The 12,796-nt window shown below is 35.5% G+C and overlaps 1 pseudogene; it reads right to left on the minus strand.

Moving 5' to 3' along the window:
- Nucleotides 1-2,217: 2,217 nt before the first annotated feature.
- Nucleotides 2,218-3,206, minus strand: LOC119050205 (cytokine receptor-like factor 3; annotated as a pseudogene).
- Between the last annotated feature and the right edge of the window lie 9,590 nt (nucleotides 3,207-12,796).

The following is a 12,796-nucleotide window of genomic DNA, read 5'->3' on the forward strand; positions in this document are numbered from 1 at the left end:
AAAAAAACCCACAACTCATTTGGTTACCCAGGCAACAGGGTACTGCCCCTGCAGCTGATCTCCTCCACTCCTGCTCACACTCTGGGTGCCAGCCTGACTACTGGTACTGGCCAGGTTTCCAGTACCACATGTACATATTGCATACGTGTGGAATGGCTAACACTTCTGTGTTAGCCATACTATTGCCACAAATAGCTTTGTCTTATAAAATTTTTTCAGCCTATCATAAATCAAAATGTAAAAAAAAACAAAGAAAAACTTTGCGTATTATAGATATTTGCTCAGTAATAACAAAAAATACCAAAATCACCATGCCTTTAGGAATTTAACAATAGTGAACATGAGATAAAATCTGCTGCTGCTTATGAATAGCTGAATACAGGGAGCATATTCAAGACTCATATAAGGAGCACATAAGTGAATGCATATTACAGAACTCGAGCTTCTGTCTGGCTTATATCTGTTGTTTTACACTAAAATTTCACATGTTTTAGATCACTAAAAGATGGAAAGTTAATACGATAAAGTTACATTGAGTTATTCTGCTCTAATAACCAAATTTAAAAAATACAGGGGAAAGGGTATAGGCTTTCTATATCTCCTCATATTTTATTTATACTTTCTAATTTTATTGAATTAATCTTGGCGACATCGGTTAATAAAATGAAATAAGTTTCAGGTGTACAATTATATGATACAGCACCTGTATATTGTATTGTGTATTTACCACTTAGTTAAGTCTCCTCCTAATATTTATCTCCCTTTTACTCTCTTCTATCCGCCCCCCCGCCCCCACTCACAATACTCTTATCTCTGTCTATCAGGTAGGGTTGTTTTTTTTTTGCTTAATTCCGTCCCCCTTTTCACCCAGACCCCCAAGACCCTCCCTCTAAGAGCTGTCAATCTGTTTTCTATGCATCTCTTTCTGTTCATTTGTTTGTTCACTGTGTTCATTAGATTCCACATATAAGTGAAATGATATGGTATTTGTTGTTGGGAACCACCCTGCCTGGTTTTGGAAGCTGAAAACCTCATGGCTAAGGCTGAATAAGAGACCTTGGGATCATAAGCCACTAAAGAGACAAAGATTATCTCCTTGGCAGGGGTGCCACCTCTGCGCCCTTTACTTCACCCTGCTTGGCCCCAGGCAGATGACTGGTTAACAAATGACGGGTAAGATTCCTCAAGGAAGGGATGACCTAAGACAGGCATGGTCGTGAAGGTGACCTCAGGGATGGACTTGGAGGGCTACAGAAAAAGGGGGTGATGGACCCTTGCCCCTTGGCTTTGACAAAGCCTGGGTCCTCATTCTGTCTGTGAGAAGCCTCCTAGTCTCTTGGCTGCTTTACTTCTCCTGCCTGATTTAAGCCTGAACAATGCTGGAGGGCGGTGCCTCCCTGGGCAGGAATGGTCAGTTCCCAGAGGGAAATCAGGCCTAAGAAAGAATACATAAAATTCTGTGAAAACTGCTTTGCTAAGAGTGCCCTCTTTTTCTGATAAGGGTCCTAGCATGAAATGAGTTTGTTTCCCAAAGTTTTATAACCCTTTAGATAACTGACCCTGTCAGAATAAGCCCTCATAGTTCCTCGTATGTTATCTCTTGTTGTATCCTTACTGCCTGGCAATGATTGATGAGCTTTACCTATATTCTTGTGCAAATTGAACCCAATAAAAGCCCTTTGAGGAAAAGGCTCCTGGCCCTTCTCTTTTGACAGATTGGCCACTTTTACCCCCCAAGCAGTTCTTGGTAGACTTATTCTCATTCATAGCAGATGGGGTTCATGGGCCCTGTGGGCAGAGCCCCCCCACAGTTTGTCTTTCTCTTACTGGCTTATTTCACTTAGCTTAATCCTCTTCATGTCCATCTATGATTTCCTTTTTTATAGTCATATAATATTCCATTGAGTAAATATACTACAGCTTTTGTATCCACTTATCTACTAATGGACACTTTCACTGTTTCAAAATCTTGACTATTGTGAATAACACTGCATCTCCTCATATTTTAAAAGTCAGTTGGATTTGTATTGTGATACAACATTTTAAATAACATGTAAAAATGACCGCATTATGATTTTTTTATAATATTCAAGTTTTTTATTGGTAAAATATTAAAAAATAAATCCAGTAAATAATTTCCAATGCCCTAACTGAGAGATGAATTCAATATTTTTGTTTTTGATTGATTACAACTAAACTGAGCTAATGGAAGTTACATTAAAATCCTGAAAACCAAAGCTGATCATCCCCAAAAATCTGCAAAGTACATATTTTCCATCCAGGATAGGAAAATGACCCTACAAAGTAAAGAGAGCCACAGATTGATCAGATAATTGGTCAAAAATTACCTCTCTGTCATTCGAACTAATAGTTGCCAAGAGCTTGAAGTTTCTGGTTTTGTTATTAACGGTGGATCCTAGAGACACAGCTTCAATGTCAAATGTGACAGTGGATGTAGAAGTAATGGCTCAGTCACTTCTTTTTCATTTATAAAAGCCGTACCATTTGTACTAACACATAGTGCTGGCTTCCACTGCAGACAGTCACATCCATTTTGTTTTTCTGCATACAGTCTCATACTCTCTCTTCTGTCTGGTGGTCCCACAGTTTCAACTCTGAATGTTAATGTCTGCTCACAAAAATTGCTCGGAGAAACTGGAGCAGAGAATACCAGATTTCAAGTCATTTTCTTCAACTGCTCAGGCTGTATCCCTTAAAGCTGGCTGCCCATTGATGAGGAACCAATGTGGAATGACCCATCTGTGGGACACTCCAACATCTCCTCCACTCATGTCCTCCATCTCCTTGGGTGCAGACTCTGAATCAACACTGAGGTTTATGTGTAGCACTGTCAGTTCCACTTCACAGCCTACACGGGCATCTTCAAAATGATTTAAAGTCCATTTACGGAACTGGAGTCTGCAATCCTGGGATGTAAAGTTGGCATTTACCTTACACCATCGCATGATGCCTCAAGCTTTCTCTATTCATTTTTCTGTCTGCACTGATGAGGGAGATACTGCCTTTCCCTGTTTAAAAATGTGGTCTTTCTCTATGTTAAGAATTGAGTCATCCAACTGAGCAGACAAACCAGGCAAATCGACCAGTAAAGGCACTTGTAGTAAGCTGTCCAACTGAATGTGTGAGCTCGGGGTCCCCGACTGCCCCAGGCACCATTGAGCTGCATGACAAAGCAGAGCATTCATCTCTGCTGAGCTTCATTTCATTTGCCCAACTCTGCCCATATACTTAAAAAATAATTACATTTTTCTGAAATAGGTTTATACCTGTGAAACTATAATAGATAAACTATAATAATTGGCAATAGATGTTAAAGTAATACATCGTTTTGCTGCTAAAAAACAAAGTGCTTATTTAGAAATGTTAGGCTTAAAAAGAGTGATTTTACATACTTAGAAAATTATGTAGCTTGAGAAGGATCCATTATAACATGCCACCTCATGAAATCACTCATTTTCATAATACACACTTAAATACAAAATTTGAATAATTATTATTTGAAAAGCTTACAGTCTTATCGCTGTATATAACTTATTGGCAATAATACATAGCTATAGTACACAGTGAGTGCTATAGCAAACGTGCATTTAAACATTCAGTGAAAATGCCTACACAATTTTTATATTACAAGTATAAATGGTATTCAACTATCCATGTATTTATATACTGTATAGTCAATATGTATGCTTAAAGCAACTGAATTGCTGTTGCTAAGCATTTCTCCCTATTTTTAAAATTGATTTTTCTTTGCAAAAGAGAAATGTGAATCTCACTTGGAAAAAATCTATGTTTTAGGTCATGGTATAATGAATGGGTTGGCTTTGTGTATGTGTGTGAAAGTGCTTGTACTATTTTGAGAAATGGATATACAGTAGGATGGTTACCAGCAGTTTGCTTTGTCGTAATTTCTGAAAAACAGCTTTCTGTGTTTCAGAGAATAATTGATTTGAAATAGTACTCCCTTAGTTATAGGCCTTACTTTATATCATTTTTCTTAACTGTTTTCTAAAAACAGATGCCTAATTACCCACAACAATAGTACTCACAGTTATATTACATTGTTTTATTTTCTCTTTATTTTAATATTTTTAAGTATTAGGAGAAAATAAAGTATTAATGATAAACATTTTAGCATAGGTTAAGAAAATCATTGATTCAAGTATTTCAGTTATAACGTTTGATAAACAAGGTTTTTTGTTTGTTTTTAATTAATTAATTTATTTATTTAAAAATTATTTTTCAACTACAGTATCCTTTCTTTTACTCTTCCCAGCCCACCTCCCCATGCCCCCACCTCCCTCCCATCTCCACCCCCCCAGTAGTTGTCCATGTGTCCTTCCTGCTAGTTCCTGTAAATCCTTCCTTTTTTTCTCCTGAAATTCCCTCCCCTCTCTCCTCCATTCGCTGTCCCCCTGTTCTCGATTTCAGTGTCGTTATTTTTATTTTGCTTGCTTGTTTGTTTTGTTATTTAGCTTCCTGTTAACGATGAGATCATATGGTATTTGTCTTTCACTGCCTGGCTTATTTCACTCGGCATAATGCTTTCCAGTTCCATCCAAGCCGTTGCAAAGGGTAGGAGCTCCTTCTTTCTTTCTGCTGCTTAGAATTCCATTGTGTATATTTACCATAATTTTTTGATCCATTCATTTACTGATGGGCACCTAGGTTGCTTCCAGCTCTTGGCTATTATAAATTGTGCTGCTATGAACATTGGGGTGCATAGGTTCTTTTGGATTGGTATCTTAGGATTCTTAGGATATAGTCCCAGCAATGGAATTGCTGGGTCATAAGGCAGGTCCATTTTTAGTTTTTTTAGAAAATCCCATACTGTTTTCCATAATGGTTGTACCAGTCTGCATTCCCACCAACAGTGAACTAGGGACCCCTTTTCTCCACAACCTCTCCAATATTTGTTGTTTGTTGCTTTGTTTATGATAGCCATTCTGACTGGTGTAAGGTGGTATCTCATTGTGGTTTTAATTTGCAACTCTCTGATGGCTAGTGATATTGAGCATCTCTTCATGTGTCTCTGGATCCTCTGTATGTCCTCCTTGGAGAAGTGTCTGTTCAAGTCCTTTTCCCATTTTTTAATTGGGTTATTTGTCTTCTTAGAGTGGAGTCATGTAAGTTCTTTGTATATTTTGGAGAGTAAACCCTTGTCTGAGGTATCACTGACAATTATGTTTTCCCATACAGTTGGTTATTTATTTCAATACTATTTTCTTTAGCCATGCAGAAGCTCTTTATTTTGATGAGATCCCATTTGTTTATTCTTTCCTTTACATTCCTTACTCTAGGGGACAGATCAGTAAAAAAGTTGCTGCATGAAATATCTGAGATTTTCTTGCCAATGTTTTCCTCTAGGATTTTAATGGTTTCATGTTCAATATTCGCAAATCAGTAAATGTAATACATCACGTAAACAAAAGCAAAGACAAAAACCACATGATCATCTCAATAGACACGGAAAAAGCTTTTGATAAGGTACAACACCCATTTATGATAAAAACACTCAGCAAAGTGGGAATAGAGGGAGCATTCCTCAATGTAATAAAGGCCATATATGAAAGACCTACAGCCAACATCCTACTCAATGGGCAAAAACTAAGATCTTTTCCATTAAGATCAGGGACAAGACAAGGATGTCCACTTTCACCACTTATTCAATGTAGTACTGGAAGTTTTAGCCACAGCTATCAGACAAGAAAAGGAAATAAAAGGCATCCAAATTGGAAAGGAGGAAACAAAACTGTCATTGTTTGCAGATGACATGATAGTATATATGGAAAATCCTATAGACTCTACTCATAAACAAGGTTAATAAACATATTAAAATCTATGTCATAATAAGTTTGCCATTATTGAGATGTAACAGGATTTGGAACTGACTAAGATTCAGAGACTAAAGAAATAATCATACTGAATGGAAATATTTTTTAAAAAAAGGCAAAATAGAAAAAATGTAATTAACATTGATTGAACTATAAGTTCAGTTTTCTTTTTTGCATTGTGTTTAATATAACTTAAAAATGATATTAAAATACCTTATATATAGATAACAAAATATATTCTGGCATTTGCAAGAGAGAAACAATGTCTCTTATGAGTATACATTATGTATACTTTACTTATTGTTAAAATATGGAAAACTACATAAAATTAAGGATAAAGTCAGGATGAAAATGCAGATAAATTGTATATTAAAAATATTGTTCAGATATTTAAGGCATAGGTTATGGTCTACAGAGCTATACATATCACATTGCACCTCTTCAGTCATTATCATTCTGTAAATATTTATATTTATGAATATTTCTCTCACTAATATCAGTGATGGCAAAACAAACATTTGACTAATGATTCCACCTGCCGTTATTGCCTTTTCCCTTTTTTTTCTCCTACCATCTTGTCTTTTTTCCCTTACTCATTTATTTTTATTTCATTTGATCTACAGGTAAATCTTCATTTCTGTGATGTTTCCATCAAGCTATGTACAAAAAATATATGGATTTTACCTAAAAACTATTTACAAGAGAAACATTGGTTTTATTAGTAAAATGTATATCCATAAAAAATGATGAATTCATAGAATTAAAGCAATTCCTTCAATGTCACTTCTTTTTTCCTGGGGACTCTGATCTCCATTGCTCAGAGTTCATCATCTTACTTAACTAGTTTTCTATGCTAGACTTGATCTATAATGGAGGTCTGGATGAAATTCATGTTATTTCTTCCCTACAGATATCTTTCCTTTATTTCATGCTCTGTATGTGTACAGAAGTTATTATTTTTGGTCTAGTAATCCCATTATGAATTAAAAAGTTCTCATTTATCATGATCTCTATAGTTAATAATAAATGAACATTAAACTTTTTTGTAATGCTTCCACTAGCTTTTACTTTACTAATTGTGTACACCAGAGCTAGCCTGATTTGACAGCATAGATTTTTATATTAGTTTTGTGAAACAACTGACAGGAGGAAAAACACTATAAAATTTACACCACCATAACATTGTTGTCATCATCTTTATTTATTTGTTTTTCCTCAAAATATATTGTGATATTTTGCACACATCAAACAAATGTTTTATCCACCTTGCCACATTCAACTATATCACATATAGCCAACTATATCATCTATTTGATATAGTTCATTCAACAGAAGTCATTATATCATTAATTCTCAAGTTATGAGATTACAAGGATCAAAAGTTTCACTCCTAGGATTTTAGGAATCTTAAAGGGTTCACTGTAGTCCAACTCTTTGTCCAGGTAAGGGAAATGAGTGAATGATAAGCTGTGTTAGATTTAACCTTGATGGCTTAAAATTTTCATGAACTTTTAACTTCGTGGATAGTTTTAGAAAACACAGGAAAACAAATACTTTTCATATAGCTTCATGCATATTTAGAAAAATGGATAAATAATTACAATATAATTTCATCAAATTTAGGTCTCCAACAGACATTTTGATAAAGAATTCTTAATCTCTTATAAAATACATAATTCTAAACATTGATCTAATTTCCTGAAAAGTGGTAAATTATTATTTTTATTCCTTATCTTCTTAAATTTACAGTCCTTGCTAATATGCAAGGAAGATTAAAAAACATATTTTATATTTCTCTAGAGATTTATAGATTTTAAAGAATTTAATTATACTTAAGTGCCCACCAGTAAATGAGTGGATCAAAAAACAATGGTACATTTACACAATGGAATACTACACAACAGAGAGAAAGGAGCTCCTACCTTTTGCGATAACATGGATGGAACTGGACAGCGTTGTGCTAAATGAAATAAGCCAGGCAGTGAGGGACAAATACCATATGATCTCACCTTTAACTGGAACACAATCAACAAAAGAAAAAAGCCAGTAAAATAACCAGAGACACTGAAATTAAGAACGATCTGACAGTAACCAGAGGGGAAAGGGAAGGGGGTAATGGGGGGAAAGGTTTTCAGGAACTACTATGAAGAATACATGGACAAAACCAAGGGGGAAGATGGAAGCAAAGGAGGGAGGGGGGTTTGACTAGAGTGGGAGGGTAATGGTGGGGCAAAAATGCAGAGAACAGTAATTAAACAATAAAATAATTTTTAAAGTATTTAATCATATAACATTATTAACAATACATTATTTCTCAAACTCTACAGATAAAGAATATAATGCAAAGTACTTTTAAAGTATATTTCAAAAACAAGAAATAATATTTGATGTCCTTCTTATGCTCTACCATACTCTCTACAATTCAGTGTTCAAATAAGTAATTCAGAAAATATAAGCTGTCCTGCTTGTGATATTCTAAAATATTAGATATCTCAGTTTTGTAAATACTTCCTGACTATAAGAACTCCAACCTTTGCTTCTAATAAATTTCAACGACCCTTATCATCACCTATACATTTTGAACACCAAGAACATCCACACATAAATTAACATCCTGCAAAAAAAATTTAATTAACCCTTTTAAAAATAACACAACATAGAAGATTTGGGAAAGATGGAGGATTCAGAAGTACCAAGAATCTGTTTCCCCACCTAGACAAAAAAAAAAAACAAAACACTGGCAGAATCTGTCTGATGTAACTATTTTGGAACTCAGGAGTCTATTGAAGGTTTGTGACTTCAGGGAAAAGCACTGCAGTTAATTTCAGTTCATTTCAGCTTTTTTCACAGTAGTGACTATCTATCTTTCATCCCCAATCCAATGGTGACAGCTGTGCATTTATTCCTGGAGCAGCCAGCACACAAACCAGTGTGAGGGAGCCAGAGTCGGTAGAGGACCCTGTTCTTCAACAATCAGGGATCTGTGTTCTCTGATCACTAACTGTCTTTTCTGTTCAGAGAGGTGAAGAGAAAGATGGTTATGGTCATTGTTATTGCACCTTTTCCTACCTTCCCCATCATCCAGTTATTGTATGATCCTCCTCCTCTGACTGAAATAATACTTAGAGAACTTAAAGAGCCAGCCCCCATCTTTTATTTTTATTTTTTGTGTTTTGGGGAATCAGACATTAAATACTAGGATGCTAAAAGACAGTTGCATGTGTGGGGCAAATTAGAAACTGACCATGATGCCCAGAAAGAGGCTCAGAAAATACTTGAGAAGACCTTAGGTTTATATCTCAGGCTAATCCCCAGCTTAGAGAATCAACACTAAATGAAAACATTAAGAAGGAGGAGGGAACCCTGGGTAAGACAAAATCTAATTTCCAGAATTACCACATTATTAGATTCAAATGTCCATTTTTCATCAAAAATAGAAAAAAATCAGAAAAATAAGAAAAACAGAAAGAATCAGTAAAGTATGGTTCATTCAAAAGGAAAAAATAATGAGAACTATATTTGAAAAAGATCTGATGGCAGATACATTAGACAAACACTTTGAAAGAGCTTGGTTAAAGATGTTCAAATAACTTCAACAACAAGAAAACTTTTGTGATGAAAGCTTTTTTATAAAAACAGTTTATTGAGCAGTATACTGGACAGAAAAAGGATTTATAGGAACCAATATAAAGGACACATGGACAACAACTAAGGGGGGGTGGAAATGGGAGGGAGGTGGGGAGCACAGGGGGGTGGGCTGGGATGGGAGTAAAAGACAGAAAACTGTACTTCAAAATAATTTTTTTTAAAAAGTACCATGTCCTGGACATAAAGTCCAAGCCACTAATAGGAGTACTTGATGGAAAAAATGATTGCTTGCCACCCAGGAGCTGGTAGAGCTCTTTTATAAAACAAACTTGGGAAAGAAAGATGTAAGTTATTTTAAAAGGATTCACTTTGGCTATAGGTAATGGGGATGGGAAGGGGTGAAATGGGGGTAGTTCTAGGATAGATTTATAGTAAAAAAAAAAAAGAAAATATGTATTCTTGATTGGTTGTGGGCAATAGTCTGGAAATTTCATATGTAGTAAGCAGGATGGGGTGGCATCTGGTGACTGGCTATTTTTTGTTTCTATGGCTGCCTGGAAGTTGATTCAAATTTTTAAAAAAACATCCAGCAATGTGAGTAGAACTCTTAGTTTCAACGCCCCTATTAATCGAGTACTTTTCTGGTCTCTCCCACTGTTTAGCCCACTACGATTTAATTTATGACACTTCAAATGTTTTTTCTTGTCAGAAGAAATATATGAAGAGAGTCAACAATAATGCATGAGTGAAATGGAAATATTAAAAAGGAGCTAAAAGACACATAATTAAAATAAAACATTTACTAGAGAGATTCAAAGGTAGAATTGGGCAGACTGAAGAAGAAATTAGCAAATTTGAAGATAGCACAATAGACATCACTAAGCCTAGGAACAGATACAAAGAGATTAAAGAAAATGAACAGAACCTAAAGAACCCTTGGAAGCCACAGGCCTGCTGCCCTTGTACTTCATAAAGGCAGCGCCCTCCACCAGTCAAGGCTCCCTCTCTCTGCCCTCAGCCCTTCCATGTGGCCTTTGAGTGTGTCCTGTCCCCCCAGGACCTGTGAGTAATAAACTTTGTTTTTTTCAAATTTCCTTAGTGGCTGTTGTTTGGGAGTGTCTTGCAATCATAACAAGAACCACGAAAGCTGGTGCACATTGAAAAGTTGGAATAATGGTGATACGTTTGGTATATGTTCCCTCATTAAATTCTATGCAAATTCTTTTATATATTCTGTTAGAACCATTTAATACCCAAATTAGACCTTATGCAGCCTCACGTCAGTGGATTTTGCCATTACCTATCTATATAGTACCTAATTGAATAATTTAAAAACTTTAAAAATATATTATTTAAGCGAGCTTATTTTTAAAAAAATCATTACATTTATCACCTCGAGTAGCAAAGACATACATATTGACGGGATCCATGCATCAAGTCCCCAATCAAAATGATAGAATCTGGGGAATGGTTTACAATTTGCCTTAATCTAAAATAGAGATATTAATATTTTTAGCTATTTACACGGAGTTAGTCTACGGTCTCATTGCTGGTCACCTGGATGGTTACAATAAAACTCCTATGTTTGTCTGTCCACCTCAAGACCACTGTTGATATGAGATTCGGGTGGAGCCCGCACAAGTGTAGGCATCTGAAACAGGCTGTCCCCACTTCTGGTTCCTGTTTCAACATGTGAAAAGCTTAGAAATTGTGACTCTCAAACTTATAATAAGGAAAAAAGCTAAATAAGCTAAAATTCAAACCCCCCCGCCCACACGCACGTGCGCGCGTGCGCACACACTCACACACACACACACACACACACACACACTGAGGTGACATAGCAAACTTATGTTCTGAAAACGGGACAAACTGGAGTACAGAGAATTGTGACACACTGGTCATAGAAGCCAGTGGGGTCACTAAAGGATTGTTTTCTGCAGGCTGAACAGGGACTAGCTTAATAGTTAAAAACTCCTCAAGGATCAGTCACATGGATTCTTAAACATCTTCATTTGTTTTATGTGTAAGATCCCAGCAGTTTCTCATAATAATGATCAAGGAAAGGTGCCCTCCTGCTTTTGGTAGGAAAAAAAGGGGAAATATACTATTTGACTCTGCCCAGAACATTCAAAGTTTAGTAGCAAAATCCTGCCCTCAGGAGAAACTGTTTTGCCAGAAACTAACACTAATGCTAATAATGTTGTCAGAGAAGGGCAATTATGCAACTTGAGACTTCCTACCTTCCTGGTCCACATATGGGGAGGAAAAATGCTAAGAAACCCACCTGACAGTGGCAGCCCATGGACACTTACCTATTCAAAAACTAAGACTTCATCATATTATTATAGAATTCTTTCTCTCCTCAAAACTTTACCACCTCCACAATGGGATTCCAGTATATCAATTGATTACAAACTGAAGTTTCTAGAGAAACCCAAAGGTAACACTAGTGACATAAATAAAGACACCAGAAGAAATTGAAGCTTCTGACCCAGACAGCTATGGCAAACTTTAAACACAATCTAACTTCCACCAGATAAATATATAACCTCACACAAAAGGCCTATTTATTTCCTTTTCTATTAACCACTATATTATATCCAGCTTTCAGAAAAACTATTACAAGGTATGCTAAAATTCAAGAAAAACAAAGTTTTTATATGTAAGAAGAAAAAAAAGCTTGCATTAGAACCACACTGAGATCTTTTAAAATATCAAATCTGCATTTAAAATAACTGAAAATATACCATGCTCTCTATTGAAAAAGTGGCCAACATTCAAGAACACATATACCATGTAGTGTTCTTGGGTGACTTTAAGAAAAATCAAGAAAAAAAGTTAGAAGTTGAACCCTATAAAAGAAACAAAGAATGCCTCTGGTTGTTTCGTCAGTATACTGTACATAGCTCAGCAAAAAGTCAGTGGGTCAGAAGATATATGAATAAAAACTTCCAGAACTAAAAACTAAAATAAAAAATAGGAATAAAAAATTACAGAATATTCAAGAAGTGTGATACAATTTTAAAATGTATAACATACACAAAATAAGGAATACTAAAAGAAGAAGTAAGAATGGTACAGAAATATCTGCAGTGACAATGACTAGAATTTTACAAAATTGTTGACAAATATTAAACCATAAATCCAGGACCTCAGAACAAAGCAGGACCGAGTACAAAAAAATCTATACTTAAGCATAGCATATCATAATCAAACTGCAGAAAGTCAAAAAGACAAATATGAAATCTTGAAGCAATTTGGGAGTGGAGGATCTTACCTAAAGAAGAACAAAGATAATAATTACATTGGTATTCTCTTAAAAATTATGTAAGCAAATAGAGACTGATGTAAAT

The sequence above is a fragment of the Artibeus jamaicensis genome, unplaced genomic scaffold, assembly GCF_021234435.1.
Source record: "Artibeus jamaicensis isolate MK-2021 breed Jamaican fruit bat unplaced genomic scaffold, CSHL_Jam_final scaffold_474, whole genome shotgun sequence".
NCBI classification, from domain to species: Eukaryota; Metazoa; Chordata; class Mammalia; order Chiroptera; family Phyllostomidae; genus Artibeus; species Artibeus jamaicensis.